Genomic DNA, 21,700 nt, shown 5'->3' on the forward strand with positions numbered 1-21,700 from the left:
TTTAACAGATCATAACAGGTACTTTCGACAGAAAACGTCTTGTGCATTTATTTTCAATATGGCCTGCTGAGCGCGGCTGCCCGCAATACTAAACACATGGAACCCAGTGCATTTATGTTCCGTTAGACATGCTGTATCCCCGCAGGGACGTCTGCGTCAGCAGGCGTTTGGTGTGTTGCGACACCACGTACCCTACTTTAAATCAGCATTGGCCTCACATTATTTAAATGGTGAACATAATCACCCTGATCGCTGCAGGTTTGCCTTATGCTTTTTGCCTGCAAAAAATATTTTTTTTTGTTTTTGCTTATTGCTTTATATACGAATATTGATGTCTTAGGTCTGAGACATAGCGGGAGTCAGAAGTTACAGTAAAACAACGTGCAATCAACACGTTGCAAAAAACGCACATGTGGTAATTTTCGGTGATATGTAGGTTGTTTGACAACCTAATGGTAAATGGTAAGTAAGAAAATTTGAACTTACCTAAGTAAGATCGGAAGGAAACAATATTCAAAGGATCAGCACTTTGTGTTCTACACGCTGACGACCTAACAAATGCTACAGATCGGCCGACGAAAAGAAGCATGCACAATTATGTGCAGCATTATAATGCCTTAACACGTACATATATGTGCCAACGGTACCAGCGATAGCAAGCCAGCATAGAGAAGGGGATAAATTGCAATCGTATTAAGCACAAATAAAGCTAACATCTTTCTTCTACAATACCCCAAGCTTTGATACGTCATATGCGGCGTGAGGTGACCATTTTATCAGGGAAGAAGTTTGGGCGTGTAGGTGGGATACATACAAACTGGGATACATAGCGCAAGAAAGACACAGGGACAAGCAGGAACACGCGCGCTTGTCCCGTGTTCCTGCTTGTCCCTGCGTCTTTCTTGCGCTATGTATCCCAGTTTGTATGTGAGGTAACCAGACAAGAGATGGATATTCTAGAGCGAGCCTCACAAGCGATTTATAAGCTCCTAGCTCTCATTGCTTGGTAACTGTTTTAGTGCTCTCTTTAAATAGCTAAGTCGCTTTAGTGCTTTGGAACAAATTAGCGTGTTTGTGCTATTTTAGGTTGGAAGAAACCGTTACTACATGATACCTAAACTTCGTGACATTAGTCGAAATCTTCTCATAATTGATGTAGGTGAATTTCAGTTCGTTTTTGTTCGAAAAGGTCATTGATACCGTTTTATTGAAGCTAATATGCATTTGCTATGGCTTACTCTAGTTCCAGAAGGTATCGAACCCATTATTCAGCACCTCCTGGCCATTGATTAGTCATTTTAGAGTACAAAACATCATCGTTTACATGCTAATGGAGCTTCACAGAAGTTCTAGTAACAACGTTCACGACGTCATAATTGTAAATTATGAACAAACGTGATCCTAATACACAGCCCTGTGGGACACCGGAGGAAATACCGAATTAAAAGTGTGCTCATTATTAAATTAACACACTGGGAGCGCAGATACAAGTTACGGCTTATCAACCAAGCAAGTGATTTCCGCGTACACCTCTGAAAATTGTGTCAAGTTTCATAAGTAGCTTAGTATGACACTCCTCATCGAACGCTTTGGAGTAGAAAAAGAATATTGCCTGTTAATGGTGTCGCTGGTTAATGACACTTATAAACTAAAGACTGCTGACTATACATTGGATTTCTGTAAACAATGGCTTTTAGTTTTCCTTTTTCAAATGAAACTGTCGTGTCAATGAAATTAATTTTGGTAGTACAGGGGTGGCATGGCGAATCTATTACTAGAGTGGAAGTGGGGAAATTTTAGTCGCTTTCTGTCTGCCACAGGTATAAAGTATAGAGTCCTATCCCATTTACATATCTTTAAAGCGACACTAAAGCAAAACAATCAATCAGTTTAGACTAATGAAGCATTGCTTGAGAACCCTGCAAGCAGTCATTTCCAAAAGATAGTTTGATTATTAGACGAGAAAATGAAGGTCCAAGTATCAGTATTTGAATTTCGCGCCGAAACCCCAGCGCCGGTACGTCAGCTTGACGTCAGGGATTTCACGAGCAATTTTTCGCATTTGGGCCGCGTTGGCTGAATAAAGGTTCCCGAAACTTGCCATGTTTAATATTTGGTTCCTTTAAAACATAATGTTGTCAATCTGTACGGCTACATATAATTAGTAGGCCCTAGAAGATGCCATCAAAATCTAAGACACACACAGCCCCCAGATGAGGGAACTGAAGTAGGCGTCGCCACCCGTATTTCGTTCTTGCGCTTTTTCTGGCTTACCAAACGTCTTATCGTTGTAAGAGTGGTGTTTTTGGTGTTTTAGAACGGTAATTTACTGATGCAAAAGAAATCATTTTTCACTTTAGTGTCCCTTTAATACGCTCCAACTAATAGGTGTAAATGTTTAAGAAGGACATTTTGCATGCATTAGATCGACATTATTCACACAAATATAACCAGTAGCCCTTATTTCTGCGATAGCAATTATAGGGACACACCAGGCGCATTTATGCCGTCGCCCTGGGCTTCCGTATAAAGTCCACGGGCGATAAAATCGTCGCCGCGTGCTGTATGTGCGAGTGAAAGAGTGCGAAGGCGAGCCTGCGAACAGGGCTCATTCTCCCGTGTGTGAGCGAGGAAGGCGCGTCGGAAGCGCGCACTTCCCTGTCGCCCGGGAAGCACCGGGTTCAGTCGAGCGACGGGGCGTTCTTCTCCGGCGGCTCTCTAAGGCGCGGCCGTGCGGGCGCCGTATCTTGGAAGTGACCTGGCGTCCGCACGGGCCTCATCCTTAAAGCGATCTTCGATGTTTGCAGAGTGCGCGTAGGGCCCGTAGCATCGTATGCGCTGTTGTGTCGACGTTTCGTTCGCGTTGAAGCGAGAGACGCTCCCAGGCAATTCTCTCGCAGCTTCTGCCACGATTCCTCACTGCAGCATTTTGACAGCGAGTTTCCGCGCTGATTGAGCGAGATGTGTTCATGTTAACCTGCGCGGCTTGTTAATTTAGTTAAATCACGTTGGTGGGCTAGTTGGTAAGAATCCATGAAAGAATGTGTAAGGACGACTGAGCGAGGGCGCAGAAAGAAACAGACGCACAGATACAGAAAGAAAGATACGAGGACGTAGAAAGAAACATACACACAGAGACGGCGCTCTGTATGTGTGTCTGTTTCTGTGTACGTCCTCGTTCAGTCGCCCTTACAGACGCTATCATAGGGCTAATTTAATTCGTAAACGAATGTTTACAATGTTATACAACCGATAAAACTACAATCCTTACTTCGTATAGTTATCCACTAATTTGCTATCGCAATCGGTGTTTCGCTTTCCGGGCAAAACTGCGACTTTTTTATACTTTTTTTTAAATTTCGGTAACAGATATGTGCCTGCCCTTTATTATTATTAATGAATTTTAATTTTCAGATCTATGTGCATGCTTGCTCTTTCAGTGTTCATTTTACATGCATCTCACTGCTCGCTATGCAAATTTGAATCTGCGAAACTCGCGTTTACTTTAAAATGTCTTGGTCTGATTTTCGACAGCGACCTCTTATCGACCACCCGTCCAGGTCACGATGTCAAACGCTGCGTGGTGTGTCATGCATCTTGCAGCTCAAGGTAAGGTGCCTCGTACCTCTGTAGGAGGGCTGCAATGTCCGGGTGCGTTGTCGTCCGTGTTTCGAGGTGGTGCTGCAGGGTTGCTGACAGAAACAACGTGCTAGCAGACGCTCCGAAAGGGATCAGGTCATGGGCCTTTCGACGATTCAAGGGACGCGATAATCACATGTCGGCAGTCAGATGATCCACAGTAAACGGCGACTGTCTCTCTCTTCTGACCGGATGCATATGTAGAGGAAGGGCTTCCAGATGTCAGAGATGGGTACTAACTTGCTGCATCTAAACTGCAGGAGCAGCTGCAGGAGTTCGGGACCAAGCATGATGTCTTTATCAAGCATGTCATTTAAGGGTGGTTGGCCGTATTCATGCGATGAGGCATCAAACACAACGCGAACTTTTGCAGTCACGGCTTCGTGTCGGACTACTGCATGATCAGGCAGGTAATAAACAGTTTATCCGAGGGGTTCAGACGGCACTACTCTCTCCGCGTGGCCTTCTTAAGGTACTCGCTCATGGCGGCATCGTATTCCTGCAGTAGTGCTGGGTGATGTTCGAAGCGCTGAAACTCACGTTTGAGCCAGCCTTCACCTAAAGTGCGGTTCGTAGAATACGCTACACCTGACCATCAGCGGTACTACGTAGCGTCCTGCGCCCATCGGTTATGGTAATGTCGGTTATGTCTGTCGGTTATGGCATCCAACCGCCACATCTCTGATGGATCTTCAGGTCGGACTTCAGTGGACAAGCAGTCGGAGCAAGTCAGGAATGAAGCAGTTGTACTGGTGTTACGCGGTGACAGGGAGGGGACGGCAGATATTAGCGCACATGCTTTGAATGACCAAGCCAAATATAGTGTCTACTGCACATAGGTTGTCGGCGAAACATTTGACGCGGCTGGTCACTGCCCCCTAATAATTGTCTGAGACGATTAAAATGCTTATCGTCGAGCCTTCGAGTTGGTCCTCTTGAGGTTCGTCAACAAAGGCTGGATTGAGGTCAACCGTATTAGTACTGGTGCTTCCTATTGAAGCTTTTTCGAAGGACTTAGACAGAACGCAGGTAGCTAGCTATCAGTTGCTATCTCTCCCTTCTCATCCCCCTCTCCCCACCTCTTTAGAATTCCACACAGATTAGACGAATAGCGCCTGCTTTCTTAAACAAACACGCAAACGGGATTGGTAGCACTACCTACGCCTGTTGGTTCTTTTTTGGTTCTGCCTACTATCTCTACTCTTCGAAAGAAACGAAAACAAGCACACCCCCCCCCCCCCTTATTCACATTTGCTCGCATCACTCAAAACTTGCTTTGGTCCCTCCCGTAGACAGTTTACGGCGGAGCGGTTTACCTCTAGGCCCTGTATGCATCACCCGCATGCGTTCCTATGGAAGGGGGAGATGGCAGTTACTCTGAGCGACTTACGTCCGTATGAGTGACAGGAATGTGTGCGCCGATCCCGCAGATAGTGCAATACCAGGCGTGCTTGCCCAGGGGGACACCTTGGCCCGTTTACATCCGCACCACGGCGCGTGGACAGGAATGCGTCGGCCGATCCCGGAGACAGTGAAATAGCGGGCCGACTCGCGGCGGACGCGAAGCAGGCTTCAAGCACCTTGCAAACCTTAAAGATAAGCTTAATTCTCTGGGTCCAATTTGAACTACATGAATTCGGCGCTGTAAGAGATACACTGTATTTATATTAGAAAGTTTGACGTAGTAGTTCTGCGGAAACCCGCAAGGTGGAGAGAAGTAATGAATAAAGGGAAAATCAGGCATACACCCGTTCGTAGCAATTGCTACAAAGGAAACCCATACGGGTTCCTCGAAAGAAAAGCCTCAGAGTTGAAGAAAAATTCGTCCTGGTCCGGGACTCAAACCCGGGACCACCGCCTTTCCCGGGCAGCCGCTCTACCATCTGAGCTAACCAGGCGGCTAGCAGATAGTAGGGCGAAGTCGAATTTGTCGACAACACGAAGCAAGGGCAAGAGTTTGACGTAGTAGTTCTACGGAAACCCGCAAGGTGGAGAGAAGTAATGAATAAAGGGAAATAAGTAATGAATGAATAAGTTAAGAAATAATAAATAATAAAGTAATGAAAGGAAAATGGGTTTACTTTGTAGCAATTGCTACGAACGGGTGTATGTCTGATTTTCCCTTTATTCATTATATTAGAAAGTGTACTTGGTGTCGGAGTTGGCTTTCATGCGCTTTGTTTGTTTTAAATGATGTTTCACGAATAATGAGAAGAATGCAGCGACGGCGCCTTTGCACGTTGCCTGGGCTTCTTTGGTTATAACTTCACGCGTGTCAAGGGTGCCAACGCGGCCGCAGCAGTGGTTTCGACATACGCATGGGAGGAGCGGTGACCGCGGCGGCGCTTGTTTGAGCGTAGTGTGTTGCCGTATTAAAAAGCGTATGATTTCATAAGGTATCTAGACCACGTATGCAGCTCATGCATGCAGCGTAAACAGCTTCGCTGGTAATCTGTCCCCATATGAATGTTGCGCCCCTACGAAATTTTTCGGTCCATCTTCTCCCTCTGTCTTGTTTTGTTTTGTTTTTTTTTACATTAGCTACGCGATACCACGCTCCATTCTATATGTCTTCTTCCTTCCCCATTCATGGAGGCGAATAGTGAGCTACACGTGCAAAAAAGACGCTAAGGAAAGCCCTGGCCGCCCTGAGGAAGACAAGTCCTATTGTCGAAACCTCACTTGTTCGACTACTGCTCCTTACTTAAACTTTCCATCTTCCTTTGAACATATCTTGTTTGAACATCTACTAATTTCCATTGGTGATCTTTCTCTGTGCTCGTTTGTTCGGCACGAGCGCAGGTGTCCGTAAGTACTGGGATAAACCATAGTCTTGCGTTTTAAAAATAATGACTATACCCTGTGACCTCTCGTCTCAAGCCAGAAGCTTTGGGCGGCGCTGACGTCCACTAGATTGATCAGTATAAACATCACTGCCTCCACTGTGCTGCGGGAAAATCATCTCGTCGCCGCATGAAGAAGGTACGAATGACACTTTCAAAACATTATTGATGTTTCGTCAAGCAGATATTACTAACGGCCAGTTAGTGCTACTTCCACAATTTTCGCTACGAGCAGGAAGTGAACTATTTCTAGGTTTATCATTCATTTTATCCGAATGGTTGCCCATCATGAACCTACTTGATGAAGTGCTGCGAGGGTGTCACGGGCTTATATGTTTTTAACAACAGAACGAACTTAATTGATTTTATTACCTTACCAAGATTGCCATTAGTCTAAGCGTCGTTACATCGTCGAGTTTGACATCATCCCGTGAACGCCCGCAGAGCGTCACTTGCAGTGTGATTACGCTTTCCCGCCGCAAGGACTCGCCAGTAGATTGAATTATTCGCTTGTTCGGAAACCCAAAAACAAGAACCTGTTGTGCATGCTAGTGCAGGTAAGTTTCATAATAAGTTTTCTGTCTTGTCGCTACGTAGATTATAGTTTGAGGATCGCATGCCCCGGTGATCTTCATACCGCCGGCAACCGCCACCTCCTGGACTTGGTAAATGTAGCCTGCAGTATACATGAACTTTCCCTTGAGGTTGGCGTCGCAAAAGAGCGCGTTGGAGTATTGCAATGCTAGGAATTGTGTAGTTATGATCACGGGCACGCTGTTAGCTGCCATAACGTGCATCGCGCCAACCTGGCGCGGCAATTTTCAACTTGTCCATGCATTCGTCCTCTCCTTCCCTTAACCATAGCCTTCGAGACCGCGCGCCGCCCAATCTCGCAGGCAGTGCTCTAACAGACGCCAGAATGGCCGTGTGGTGGCGCTTTCCGCTAGCCGACGGTGAGAACGATAAGACAAGCTCGTACAGGCCAGCTACATGTTCTGAGGCAGCAACAATAGCTACACTAATTTCGGTAATATATACGCGTAACATAACAATGCAAACTATGAAATGGGAGCTGTTGAAGTTGGTGGGAAAAATTAATATACTGGGGCAACTACAGAATTGTTTTAGACCAGGCAGACGCTTAGAGATAAATGTCCTTCCACTAACGTAGTGCATGGATATTGTAGTAGCTCACAATTGACATTTATGAATAGCGTTTCTATATATTAGGGACTCATGCGATAACGTATGCGGGGAACTGCTATGGTATATTCTCAAACACGAGGGTTTATACCACGCTTCCTAGGAGCGCTTGAGAGAGATTTTTAGGGAAAGTGCGTGCAAATTCTATGGGAAGGGAAGAAATTAAATCCAGTTAAGGAAATTCGCCGAGGACTTAAGCAACTATGACCTCCATTTCCAATAATGTTCGCGTTTTATGTGATTGACTTAGAAGGATGAGTGGAAAAGAGTTAATTCGTTTTCGATTTATTTTACATCTGTAATGAAGAAGAGGTGCAACTGAACATTCCTGAGCTGATGTATGCGAAATACATTGTGTTAGTCGCAAAAAATGTAAGGAATTAACAGCGACCTGGTAACATATGTGGGCATGTCGCGACGAATATAGGCCTTAAGATTAGCATTAAGAAACCGGGAAAAGTAAGCTTTAATCAAGAGACCAGTAATCACCTGGTGTTAATTTAAGACTAAATCATGCCCATAGCCAAGCAATATAAATGTCCGGGCGCATGCATAAACGAAAGAGACGCCTACTCAAGCGTCCACCAAAATATTATAAAAATGAAAGGGAAATGGAGTGCGGCAATAATAAACGGTACAGCATTTTGCGGCTGCAAAAATTCGCCAGCATCTTACATACCTGTAACACGTGAAGACGAAAGCCTGCTGCACACCTAGTAATGCATTAAGTTACACGATCGAAGGGGTCAGGCTTCTTGCATAACATAAAGAGCCGCAGTGTGATGTAAACGTATAGCGCAGTAGGTCGGCCTCCTCAACGACACAGTCAAGCACCTAATGCATTACCTAAAGATTCTTTCGTTCTCTCTTTCTTTCTTTCTTCCTTTCTCTCTTTCTTTCTCTCTTTCTTTCTTTCTTGCTTTCTCTCTTTCTTTCTTTCTTTCTTTCCTTCTTTTCTTTCTGCTTTCGTTTCTTCTTTCGCTCTTTTTTCTTTCCTTCATTCTTTCTTATTCAGCCTTATTCTTATTGTTCTTATTCTTATTCTTATTGCACCTTTGCTTGCTTACGAGACATTCCTGAGGATGATATCTTTTGCATCGTATTTTTTGCATCACAGGACTAGACGCCGCTTTTGTCGGGTATGAGCCATTGCAGCGAGCCACTTGTGGCTTTCGCCTTACCAAATTAGGGAAAGTGGGTGACGATGCCTGCGCTCATGTTCGTAAGTGCGATTCTGTGCTTGAAATCAGGAATCTTGCCGGGGCTGGAGATTACGAAGAGGTAAGGGCGCCGATTTGCTTTGGGGGCCCGCGGTGAAATCACAAATCAGGCAGTACGAGGTTATATGGGCTGAACTTCTGTCGAAGTCCGCGAAGCACAGAGCAAAATAAATTGTACAAGAGTGATGGCTCTCCCGTAATCTAGGGTAGATGTAAGCAAATAGCTACCCGCAAAGCAGACTGGTTGGAGTAATTACGACGATTACTCACAACCACGTGACAACCATCGGCGGGGAGCCGGACGCAGCATGGCGCCATCGAAGGAGGCGGCGCAAAACCGGTGCCGCGGAACTCACGGACAGCTGGCGTCGAAAAGAGCACCGGCAACCCTATCTGAGTGCCAAACAATGACAGTCAAGTGTATGGTGAGCTGTATGCCTTTTGAACGTCCGTTATTACAAATGACAAATTAAACTTGAGCGTTCAAGAAGTTACAGCTTGAGTGATATTGTGAACCTACATTATGAATATTGTTTTTATAACTTGTTTGGGCAGTAACTAGCGTATGTAATGTGACCCTGCACTTTTCTTTCTACCCTGCTCGGTGGTGTTGAGAAGGCCTTGGCTAAGTTTTGAGCGTAGTTCTTGTTGGCTGTACTTGCAATCATGAGCATTTCTTCTTTTTACATTTGCACTCGCGCGTTGTCATGGAATTCTTTTTCCAATATTACGCTGGCTCTTCTGACTGCACGAGTGACTGCGACAAGTGATCATTTGGCGAGTTCAAGGCAAGCGTGTGGGTGGTAGACAATGTTGATGTCGCCCAAGGTTAGCGTTAGCGATGGCATTCTGGATTTGCGTGGCGGCGGCGGCGGCATGGCTGGCTCTTGTGTGGATTGGGTCGCTGCGGGGGCTTTGATGCGCGTGATTTCCTTCTTGCCTTTTTTTTCCCATGTCAACCATTGGTCGTGGAGGTCTATAGTTGTGCCGCTGTTTTTATCGTAGGTCCAAGATTGCGTGACGTTGACTTCTTTCGCTGGGCCTGTCTGTGTGCATTGCGCTTGTTTCTTCTTGTCGTTCGCTTGACGTCGCATCCTTCACGGGTGTTTCTTGGCTCATCCTAAAGTCTGCCTGTCAGCCGCAGCTCCTGCGAGCGCCGAACCTCCTCTTCGGCTCACAGTGCACGTGCGGCAGCCAGCTCTGTCGGACTCCTCTCACGCGCACCGTGTGTCTGTTGCACGTGCGACCACGGTTATTCCCGGCGGGCCGGTCTGGTCTCGCGCCGCTTTAGGCTCAGCAAGGCGCAGGGTGGTCGGTGAAGTTGAAGCTCGAAATCTTGACCAAAAACGCACTCACATTTAAAGTAGCTGGTATCCGCTGGTTCCTTGTAGCTTGCTCATTCTGCCGGTGCAAAATGAAAGGGGTGAGTGGCTTTTCAGTAGTAATGAGCGCAAGACGCAGGAGCCTACGTGAAGTGGATGGATGGATGGAAGGTAGGAGCGTCCCCTTTGAAACGGGGTGATGGCAGTCGCCACCATGTTCAGTTTTTTTTATTTTTCTTTAACTGTAGTGTAAGGTATTAAAATTCTCCATTTTCTTGAAATACTTATGCCATCACATTTTTGTTCTATTGTCTCTGCAGATTTACCACACACAGTAAATGTGCCTTCTTCTTCGTTAAATTTCTTTTTATAGCTCCGCGTTCTAAGACAGTTTGACCTAGCCTCAAAGAGTAGGGCACTGCCTCTCGAGTTATCATAAAACGTTTCCTTCCTGATCTACGGTTTCCAGTATCGATATAGTTCAATACTATGCTTATTATCCAATTTTTACCTTCCGCGTTTTTAACCTGTCGTTTATTGCTCTGCCTTTCTCCGTCCTCGCGTCTGGCATACTTACTAGTTAGCTTCCTAGTTCTTTTCCGCCATTTTGAGTCAATGCTGTTTCTGTATAGGTATGTAAATACCTTAGCTGCCCACCTGTTATCGTCCAATTTCATCAGGCGTTTTTCGTATAGATTTTACTCTGAGCTTCCCGTACTTCGAACGATGCCCAGCCCATATCCTCCCGTACTACACCTTTTGTGGTTTTCCCGTGGGAACCTAGTGCTAATCTTCCAACAGCTCTCTGATTTGCTTCTAGTCTCGACTGAAGTTCTGCGGTCCTGTGCCCTTCAGCACAGGACCGCATTCCCGAAAGTAAGCCCCGGTACCATTATTCATTTTGAAATACTTGTCAGTACTTCATACCTGTTGTACCCCCACAATGCCCTACGTTTCCTTATCCCGGCATCTCTTCGCCATTTTGCTATGAGAGACTGTTCGTGGTTTTCCGTGTACATCTGCCCTTTGTTTTTACATATCCAGAGATATTTGTATTCGGCCACTCAGTGTATTTTATGGCCTTGTATTGTAAACTCCTGATCAGTTGTATCGTTGAAGAACATCCCACCGGACTTAGCTGCGCTGAAACTTAACCTAGACTGTCTCCTTCGTCAACTGAAGTACGTCAGTACTCCACGCCCCCCTAGCGGAGAGTCCCAACATGCAAAGGAAGATGTTAAGTTTCCAAGCACTGGGCCAACACAGAGCATTTTACACACGCCGCATAGTGACAGAAAACAATGCATTGTCATTTTCTACGGCCATTGTGATGGAGTCCGATAAGCGCCGAATCGGTTTTACGCTTGATAGAAGCAACAAAATATGTTGACGTTGCACGTTGTCTATAAAACAGACACCAATGTCGTTTCAATGCAGCGATTCTTAACGAGCACGTGCCCAGCCACGTTATCGCCACTATATTTCAATCTCAATGCGATACTTCGCAGCATGATATCGCGCAATATTTTCATTTTTCTGTTTGCGGTGCAGCCTGCGGTCTATTTTTTTTTTTTTTTCACTAGAAGAGGTTTTTTTTCAAGGTTGCTCGTGCATAACAGAATTTCGTCTGTTGAAGTAGTTTACATGAAGAGGCTGACATTGCTTGCCCGATTATTGAAGTTACTTTGTAGCTAATTAAAAAAATACGCAATAATAACATTTTCATTTATTCACTTTATTTATGTTCCGAAATGAAAGCTCAGAGCCAGTAAAGTCATATCTGCGTAGCGAAAATTCTAAGACTAGCATCACATCGGAGATATTCATATGTAAAACTGCGCTAAAATATACGCTGGCATAGCAGTAATCGTTCCAAAAACTTCGGGGGGACGCTCTTGAGGAACGGGCAAAGAAAACGCCATTATATACCTACCACATTTCGTAGAAGCAGATATCTAAATTGTTACTAGGTTTCTGATCAATTTCACAGTTTCAACATGTTTACATGGAATGAGTAATCGAAAAAAAAATTATGCAACCAAAGTCGGCGCTAAAGAAGCCGAACTCGACGTACATGGTACACGTGTTTATACGTACTGATATTGGCAGATTAAATATAATGTGATTTTGCATAATAGTATAATATTTTGGTAATGTTCCATTATTGACTGCATTCACTCATCAGTCCTTTCATTTTTTCCGCACCCTAGTTTTCTTTTTTCAGGTGGTCTTTCTTTTTCGTTCCATTTTGTTTTTACGCGGATGTACGTCTTCGTTCAGTACGTCTTTACGTCTTTTGTCTTCGTTCAGGCACATTCTGGGTTACAAGCCTTTATTTTACCTAAAGGCCAGGGGGGCCGACCTCAGACAGTGAAATCCATTGCGCACTGCGGTTACGTTTGACTGTATTGACGGTTTTTACGTCCATACCGCTATTTTTACGTAATCTCCTGTAGCTGCTAAATCTCTTAAGGACCTACATTTTGATGCCCTTTGCGACTCCCTACTGTTCTCTGGAGGCAAAAAATGGTCGTTTTTTAGCGAGAAGATGAGACAGATACTCAAACCCCATGTACTCTAAACGCGTGTGAAGTAGCTAAAGTAGTTCTTCTTTTCTGCAATTAAGTAATCTTTTCGACAATGGCTACCTGGACATTTCGGCTTGCCGTGCGTGTAACAGTTGCCTCTTTAAATAATATATTTCAACAGGCCGAATTACGCCGTCAATGTGGCCTAAAATATCTTCACTGACTGAAAAACTAAAATGCAACAGAGAATTTTGTATTAGGAACGCCGTTGCATTCAAACTTGCTTCATGAGGGAACTGCGACAACAAAGCACGGAAAGCAAACAACAGTATTATGTTAGCTTTCGCACAGCTTTCCGCGCAGTCTTTCTTTTTTTGCCGCCAACGCAATGTGGCTATGCGCGACGCACGCGCATCGAGGTAGCAGCATATTGTAGCACTCTTCAATGAAGCACACTAAACACACTGGTTTATTGTGGGCGAACTTGTGCCCGGAAACTCAGTATTAAGCATTCGCACACTTTAAAAGAAGAGTTAGCAGGAGCCTATCCCGCAGTCAACCGCGTCTGTCCGCCGAACGGACTTTTCACGCGCCCCGAAGGCCAAGAGCCACGCAGTGGCTTCTCATTGGACGGCATAGTCGGGCGCTGCCGTGAGCGCGTGCACGGGAGACACGCGCTGTATCGCCATGCGCGAGGCGTTGCTGGCGCTCTTCTAATGGCGATGCGACGAGTAATGGGTTTTAGCGATGAGACGCTTCGAAAGGTGCCTCACAAGAGTGCTCGTAACTGGCATGTGGAGAGCTCTCTGCGGCAATATATGCATTCCGCATGACAAAAGCAAACAACATTGTGCAAACGCTTGCTGAGCTGTTGAAAAGCATTGTCGCTATGCAGATAGTGACTTCGTCGCCCACAAGGATATGTGATGGTCCTTCGCTAATATTTATACTTGTAGCCCGAGTTCCTTTTTATGTGTCATTAGTTACCGTAGGTCAACAGCGAACCACGGTGCGGCTCAGAAACTTCTGACACTCCGAAACTTTCCGTTCTTTACCCTGCTTCCGACGCCGCCGACACAGCTGCTGTGCCAACATGATCTCTCGTGCATGGCACGCCGACTGCAGTGCCACTCTTTTTGGCGATGGCCCTAAGCCCCAAGTAGTGAGTATCGCTGCTGATGCCAGGGTGCGCGCGTCACACCAGAATAACGTGTTATCTCTACCAGCTCCAGCGCCAAGTGGCAAGAGTTTTTACAAAAACTAGGCGCCTTCGAGGAAGCCTGTTTTGTAAATGGTTAGCAAACGCGCGTGTTGTCTCATGAGATCACGACATTTCAACAATAGAAATCATGCTCTGTTGAAACAATTATTCACTGATTTCGAAATAACACAGCCTGCACAAAAATTGAACATCATCGCAAGAAATGACCGCAGTGCATGTTCTTGTGAGAAAGTTCATATCACATAGAGAGCATCGCCCCATATGGCCCGAAAATTACTGAAAGGAAAGTTTGGGTGAATGGGCATCAAAACGCTGCACTACAGCGCTACACGCGCATTTCTAATTTGTTGAGGAAATAGCAAAATCAAAACAGCGCAGAATTTGGCTGTCAAAGTTTCGTTCCCGCAGAAGGTTGTGAATCTGCTTTCTTTCGTGAGGTATCGTACTTATTCTTGTGGCTTTATTTTTCCGTATGTCTTCCCTTAGCGGCCTTTTGTTAGTGCTGGGCTTCGGTTGTTCAATTTCTTAAGGGCTTTATTTGCAGTTCCACACGCTTAAGGTATTTTGCGAATATCAAAGCTGACGTACGTTTTTCTTCCTTTGTCTGGTAACGCACATTACCTTCAGCAAATTTGTCATTTCAGAAGAGAGGCATACCCATTATCGCCAAAGTGTGCCATCTCGTAAATCACAGCTAGTAAAGATACGATAAGTGACCAGACACAGGGCATCTTTCCTTAGCTCCCGTTGTTCATCGCGCGAAGCACGTATCAGGATCCACTTTTGTAGAGTTGCTGACTCTTCGAGTCAGTCAGATACTTTCTCATCTATGCAAGTGAACAAACAAAAGCCTATGGCAAATTTGGTATTTTTTTATGCATCCACACCGCCTATTTTATTTGTGCTCATGATTTGCACTCCAATTCATTTGCACGCTCACATGGGATCAAGCGCTTTAAAGCAAGTACTTGCATAACAGTGGTGCAATCTTCGTAGAAATTTCACTAAACAGAAATCCATTGACCCAGCACTCTGCAATCAAACCTCGTGTCACGTTCATGGCAATTAGGTTTGAAGATGTGAGCCGGATAACTTCAGTTGCACGGCTTTGGCTTATGTGAGCCACTATTGTCGCTTATAACACAGGAAACAGTGCGTGATTCAGATCAATGAGAAAGTGGTTGAGCGGCCTCATCTAATTGTCATACACATCATGGCACTGCGTAGCGATGGCGAAGTGTTGAGCCCCGTGACATGTGGTTTCGCCTAATGTAAAATAGCGAAGTTTGGGACGTACTAAGCTGATCATTGCTAACGACGTGTAGGGCTGTCATATGACGCATTTGTGCGAATTGGTCCATGACTTGCTTTAAGCGAAATGTTTCTCTTTAGTGGTAAATACACGAGCAACAAACGCTTTGTTGTGTGCAGGAAATGATACAAGTTCTTTTCGCAGTAACCAAAGAAAAATGAGTTCCGTCTCAGGCTGGTAAAAGCAGGTCATATCAACAGGGTTCCCACTGTGTACGCATTGTGGAGGTGACGCGACAGACTGTGCAAGCAGATACTGCAGTGCCACCAATTGACGCCACACGGGGATCGAAAGCTAGTAGCGTCTGTGCTGGGCTAGACCGCGATTTTTAAAGCGCACTTCTCAGGCGCCCGTTCATGCGTTTAGCGTCGGCATCTCTCGGCGTCTCTGAACCAACGAGCACAGAGAAGGAAGAAAGAGCGAACCCGTAGCGCAGCAGAGGTTGAAAGACGGCGATATAGAAGACATCGCGAGGAGGAAGGCGGAAGAATAGAGTGCAATGGAACCATGAGGCGGAAAGTGGAGGAGGGTATGGCGAAAACGTGAGAACGAAAGCCTAGTGCGTGCAAGACGGGCTCTGTGGCGACGATGGCTACGAAGTGTCGCCAGAGTAGCATGCGTCGTCTGTTCACTTGCGACGCCGCCGACACCATATATGGAAACAAAGCCCTGCATGAACGGAGGCCTGTCTGCGGCGGCGGCTGTCAATGGCGCCCACGCGTCACCCACGCGCTGCCTCTCACGATTTCCGGATTAGCGAGGCAGTTGCGCCACACTTCGCCCATTTTCAACATGCCTCGCACGAGACATTGTCCGCGCCAGCCAATATATTTAGAAATGAAAACGCATTTAGAGCTGCGCTCAAATTTCACATTAGAAAGTATCTTATTCGGCGGTGAATTTTTTTCAACAATTCAGCACACCCAAAAAGACTACTCGGATGACAGCTACATTTGTCTAGAAATAACTGACAATTTGAATAATTCCCGTCATTTGAAGCAGAATCGTGAACTTCCCTACCTTGCTATGTATCCCAATGTTAAAGCGAATAAAAATGTTGAAAAAAGTTTTAGACGCGCGCGGTAGTGTGCGCATGCACCGGAATAATTTTTATCACCTGACGTTCAGTAAATGCAACCTAAATCTAAGCGCACGAGTACTTCTGGCATTATGCCCCCGTCGACATACGATCATCGTGGCCGGGATCGAACCCGCGTCCTCGAGCACAGCAGCGCAAAACAATAGTTATTAAGCCATTACGGCGGGTGCAATTAAACATGAAATTTACTATATTCTTGATAGTGTTCATGTATATATTGCATACGTAGGTATCAAAAATGCTCATTGACCAAGTGGCTGTGCTTACTCGAGCAATATAGAGAACAGTATTTCGTCCAGTTCGCCTAAACCAAAACGCTTTTGTTGCTATGCGCTTATGTTTTACGCATTGTTAGCAATCAGGCTTTCAGATCGATTTTGTTAATTTGAATAAGCTCACAAATCATAAATCGAAACAAATAAACTTTTTGCTAGATACCCGGTTTAGATTCGCCGATATTTTAAACAGAACTGACAATCACATAGGCTATATCTATGAAACTGCGCTAGAAGGTTTGCGTTGCCACGGCTGCCAGAGGAGTGTCTTTTTCCGCTGTTGTATTTGTTGCGTTTTGGGTAATAGCGTTGCACCTATACCCTTACGAACTGCCGTGCCGTCTTTAACAATGAAGCAACCGAGCCTTGACAAAGTTTTGCGCGCTTTGTAGGGCTTTCCTCTATTAGAGTTTCATTTAACTTTCTTTACGCTAGTAAAGAGCCAGTGAGTATAAATCCTTCTTGTGACGTGCAGTGTTGTGCGATTTACAGGGGATGAAGAATGGAATCCCCTGTCAGTATTAACTGAGGGATTGACTGTGAAGCCAAAGGAGCTTGCGAAGATTCTAGTCTAACTTGGACTTAAACTGTACTCTGCAACTACAATTATTAGAGCAGACATCAGGTCGCTCGCAGCCGATAACAAGGTGTGACTGAGCGAGATACCATAACTAAGGAATGCCGTGACGCACATGAACTTCATTTTCGAAGGGCTCTGTACAGACGTACAAAATGTCGTGCAGGACTTGACAGCTGTTAAGAAAGTGCAGACTGAGCAGCGAAATGAGACTTTGCTGCTGCGTAAAGACTCAGTGAAATACGACGGGAGTATTGTCTCAGAAACAGAGATTAAAGGCATGTCACACTCTAGTGAAGGATCGCTACCCGACACGATGGTTAAGACAGCCAAACACCTAAAGATTGATCTAAAACCTGAAGACATTGAAGTCGTTCATGGCATTCGCACGTAAAACAAGAATATACCAAGCATTATAGTAAAGCGTTTCTCTGGAACAGTTCGCGACCGGCTGGTGCAAAAGGTAAGACAACAAATGCTCTCTATTTCAGAATTGGGGTTTGAGGAGGATAAGCCACTTTTCGTCAGTGAACGCTTATGCCCAGAGGACAAGATTCTCCTTGACAAAGCAATACAGCAGAAAAAGAACCAGGACTGGAAGTTCACCTGGGTATCGCAACGCAAGATTTTAATGCGGAAACATATTTGTGAAGACGACCTAGTAGTAGTTGTTTAATCGTAGCTTGCTACCTTATCTTATGACGTCACTTAGCTGCCACGATTTTCGCGGTTAAACAAGCAAACGATACATACACGAAGCATTCACACTTCTTCCTCCGTTGTAAAATTCGTAGCGTTCGCAAAAACTTAGACTTACTGCTAATATTTCTATCTGAACATCAGTATAATTTCGATCTCATAACTATATCTGAAACATGACTGAGAATGGGCGGAGAAATTTCTGTTCCTGCATATAACTTTGTATCCATGCCGAGATATGCAGACTGGCTTGGGGGCGGTGTGGGATTGCTAATTAAATCTACACTACTGTTTGTCACTATAGCTGAATGTTGGACCACAGATAGAGATATGGACTCACTTTTTATCGAATTGCCATGTGGGACATCGGCTGGTGTCATATATAAACCTCCGAACTTAAATATTTCTCTGATTCTAGACTTCATGGAGAGTATGCTGAGTAGCATGGGGATAAAGCAATGGAGTCTGTTTTGATCACGAGAGACCTGAACGTTGATGTTACTTCAAGTTTGAGCAGCGATTACACGTTCTTGCTAGAATAATCTAACTTTGAAAGTATAATAACTGATTGAAGAATTACCGCGACTTCAGCAACTATAACTGATCATTTATTATGCAAGAGTACGGAGAGTGTCGTGGCGGTTGTGTATGATGGTACTATAGCAGATCACTCGCGAATTTTCTTCCTGCTGCGTACGAATCAGAACACTCCTACTAGATTAAGCTCCATACCAAGGGAACGAATTAACTATGAACCTTTGAGATAGGAAATAAGCAATTTAAATCTCAAAGATATATATCACACAAATCTCCGCACTGAATTTCATAATTTGGCAGAGGCTCTTGAATCTATCATACCAAAGTTTAGATGGAAGCACGTGCGATCTGTGCGCCGAACGAAAGAACCAGAACTTACTTGAGGCCATAAAAGAGAAAGGTAACTGGTGCCACAAGTGAAAACTTTATAAAGAAAACATTTATTATTTAAAGCCATTTAAATCGTCCAGGAATTGTGTGCTGACAATAATTCGGAGAAAAAACTAAGAATACAACACTACGGTAATATAAATTGCAGAATGAAACACCCGCAAAATGTGGGAGGTAGCAAATAATTTCATTGGAAAACCAATAAAGCAGCACGTAGTCCCTCTACCAATTGACTTCAACACAGCTGATAGATTTATTAGTTACTTCACAAACCTAAGCGCTGAGCTTGCGGCCAGAGTACCTTATATGCGTGCTCTTTGAATTACCTACGTGTTCACGAAATTGTTTACTTCAGGCCATTGATGATTGTCAAATCACAGCAGTTGTCAATATATTTTAACAAAACGAGACAATAGGACATGATGGCATGACTGTGCGAGCACTGAAAGAGAACATTTTCCACCTTGCACCAATCCACACAACATTATTGAATCCCGCTATTTGCGAAGGTCCTTATCCAGATACGTTGAAGATCGCTAGAGTCGTCCCAGTTCACAAATACGGGAATAGTAATGATCCAGGCAGTTACCTCCCAATCTTAGTTCTGAATATTAATCATAGTTTTTTTAACTTATTGTAAACGAAGAGACTACTTGGAGAGTAGCAAAATAATATCTCACTGTCAACATGACCTTAGGAATGACAGTTCTACATCTACAACAGTAATAGCACTGTCGCAAGAGTTATGCTCACAACTACATAATAATAATAAGATTAAAAGAAAGCATTTGATACTGTTAGTCATACTTCTTTAATGCAAAGGCTAGAGCACTATGGCTTCTGGAACTCCACCCTTTTTTTTTACCGGTTACATTACTAACACAAGACGATTAGTGCACCTGGGACACTTATAATTGTCCCAGCAGTCTGTATGGGCTGGAGTTCCCCAAGGATCAGTTCTGGGCCCAGTTTTATTTATCTTTTGCATTTAATGACTTCCCTGTCTCTTTAACTAATTGTCATGTACGCTGATGACACTGCAATAATTTTACAGGCAACACATTGACTGAAATGGAGGCTAAGATAAGCGACTGACCTCACATCTCGACAAGGTTTAAAGCAAATCAACTGACAATAAATGCTGCTAAAACGAAATACGTTCTGTTTAGATCAAGACACAAACATATCATAGATACCCAATTACATATTTGCCTTGATGACCTATTGCTTGAGAAAGTTTATGCCATTAAATACATGTGTAACCTGAGACATCAACCTTAACTGGCCTTGCTTCAGCTTGTTACATTCTACTAAGGACTAGGAGGTTATTGGGCATATCTGTTCTGCAAATCATTTATTTTTCTCTTTTTCATTGTCACTTGACATACTGATTTGAGTCATGGGCCAGCGCATACAAGTTCTACATTGAGCCAATAATTTCTTTGCGGAAAAGAGTGCTACGTATAATAACGTACATGAACAGACATCAATTCGCTGCCCCTTTTGTTCAATAGAGAACATATTTTACCATTCCCTTTGGTAAACCAAATGAAAATTGCAATTGTGGTGAATAACGTCATACGGAATAATTATCCGCTGTCAAATATTGCTTTTGTGTTGCCTAACCGGAATACTAGAAATACAACCGATATTCATTTTAATTACTATGGCGCAAAAATGTGGAATACTGTACCGCCTGAAGTCAATGTGACCAGCAACTTTCTATTCTCTGTCAAGCGTTCCTACTTTTTGAAGACAAAGGGCTACGTTTATTGATTTCTTATCGGTCGAGTCGTGAGTGTTTATCACCATTGCGTTGGGCATTGATCATGTATAACTGAGTTTTCTGTATGTTGTTGCTAAATTAACAAATGTGCACAATGGGCATAAACTAGCTTCGGCTATTGGCCCAGCAGATTTCGCAAATGTTTTTGTATTTATTTTTGACAAAAATATAGAAAAGACTCTGTATTTGCCTAACGACCGGATTTTTTAGCTTCAGATGTTCTTCCGTAGGGAGGCTACGAGTAATTTGACGCACCGTAAATTACTACATGGATGAGTGCACGTGCATGTTCTGGTGTGCACTCCAGGTTATGCTTACTGTAGCAGACCAAACGATGTAAAGAAATGTATTTGTAATCTACTGACCGGGAGGCAAAAGTGATGGTAAAAAAATGGCCGCACACTTCGTACGCCGTAAATAAAAACGCCTGGATCCTCCCACCATTCAGGACTACAAAAAGCAGAGGAATTTCTTCGAACACAAGCAACGTGGATACGTTGTTGCGTTGTTGATCTTGCAGCATAATTTACCATTACTCCAGCCATACACCATTGGATTTATGTTCACACTACTATCCATCTTTTTTTTTCTCATGCAGGAGGCACCTGAGGAGTTTAAGCATCGCTTCAATACAAGCGCGTTTGTTATAGAACACTAAGGCTTGACGAGATGCGAGCAAAGATTGAAGATGGTGTAGTATACTCGCCGTTTCCTGCGGTTGATATTCCTTGCTGATCCTTGTACATTGCAGCGAAGAAGGCGTTACTGGAGGAGCCGGAGAAGCTGGCGCTAGTAAGTAAATAGACAATAGTTGGACACCCATTTAATAATATCTAAGCATTTAATGAATGCAGAAAAGGCCATATGCATATAATGGTTGTATCGGAAATTTTTTTTTTGCCAGTCTACAGTTAAGCACCTGAAAAAAAAACTAAGACACAACCCATTTCACCATGGATATCGACGTTAATGAGACTAGCATAGAAGCAATATAACGAGACAAGGTACTGCCACCGCCGCAACTCCGTATGACTGAAACCCGTTTGTG

At 44.2% G+C, this 21,700-nt stretch overlaps 1 protein-coding gene across 1 annotated transcript in view; it reads left to right on the forward strand.

Moving 5' to 3' along the window:
* Positions 1-6,675: 6,675 nt before the first annotated feature.
* LOC142580019 (uncharacterized) overlaps positions 6,676-21,700 on the forward strand; it is a 121,259-nt gene continuing 106,234 nt past the window's right edge. The window contains exons 1-2 of the mRNA XM_075690745.1: positions 6,676-7,039; positions 21,251-21,444. The gene's annotated coding sequence lies outside the window, so the exon portion shown is untranslated. The remainder of the gene's footprint in view (positions 7,040-21,250; positions 21,445-21,700) is intronic.

Source organism: Dermacentor variabilis, chromosome 4 (assembly GCF_050947875.1).
Source record: "Dermacentor variabilis isolate Ectoservices chromosome 4, ASM5094787v1, whole genome shotgun sequence".
Lineage (NCBI taxonomy): Eukaryota > Metazoa > Arthropoda > Arachnida > Ixodida > Ixodidae > Dermacentor > Dermacentor variabilis.